The following is a 493-nucleotide window of genomic DNA, read 5'->3' as shown; positions in this document are numbered from 1 at the left end:
GAGCGCCCGCCGCCGCCCGCCGCGGGAGCCCGCGAAGCCCCGCCCCGCCCGGCAGAGCCCCGCCCCTCCCGGCAGAGGCCCCGCCCCGCCCGAGCCCCGCGGGACCCCCGGGGGGAAGGGCGGTGCCGAGGTTGAAAGGGAAGCCCAGACGCCCCTCCCAGTGCTCCCAGTGGGAGCCAGAGGACCGGCCGCCTTGTGAGTCCTGGTCTCCCAGGAGAGACACAGCCCTGACCTTTGGGTCTTGGGAGGAAGATGTAGTGCCGCCTCTCCTGAGTGTCCCCTCCAGGACACGCTGTGGTCCTCTCCTTGGACACCTGCTAGTGAAGGGGAACCCATTACCGGTCCAGAACGCCAGTATCTTTTGGACAATTCTAGTTAAGAATTCTTCCGTGCCAGGTTTGGCAGCACATATACTAAAGTTGGAACAATACAGAGGTTAGCACGACCCCTGCGCAAGGATGACACGCAAATCCGTGAAGGGTTCCATATATTT

General features: G+C 63.7%; 1 non-coding gene across 1 annotated transcript; it reads left to right on the top strand.

Moving 5' to 3' along the window:
* Positions 1–389: 389 nt before the first annotated feature.
* Positions 390–493, top strand: LOC142869741 (U6 spliceosomal RNA). Its single transcript, XR_012918312.1, has one exon. It is a non-coding gene; the product is annotated as a U6 spliceosomal RNA (small nuclear RNA).

The sequence above is a fragment of the Microcebus murinus genome, chromosome 2 (genome assembly GCF_040939455.1).
Source record: "Microcebus murinus isolate Inina chromosome 2, M.murinus_Inina_mat1.0, whole genome shotgun sequence".
Classification (NCBI taxonomy): domain Eukaryota; kingdom Metazoa; phylum Chordata; class Mammalia; order Primates; family Cheirogaleidae; genus Microcebus; species Microcebus murinus.
Note: the sequence above shows the minus strand (reverse complement) of the source record. Positions and strands in the feature narration are given on the sequence as shown.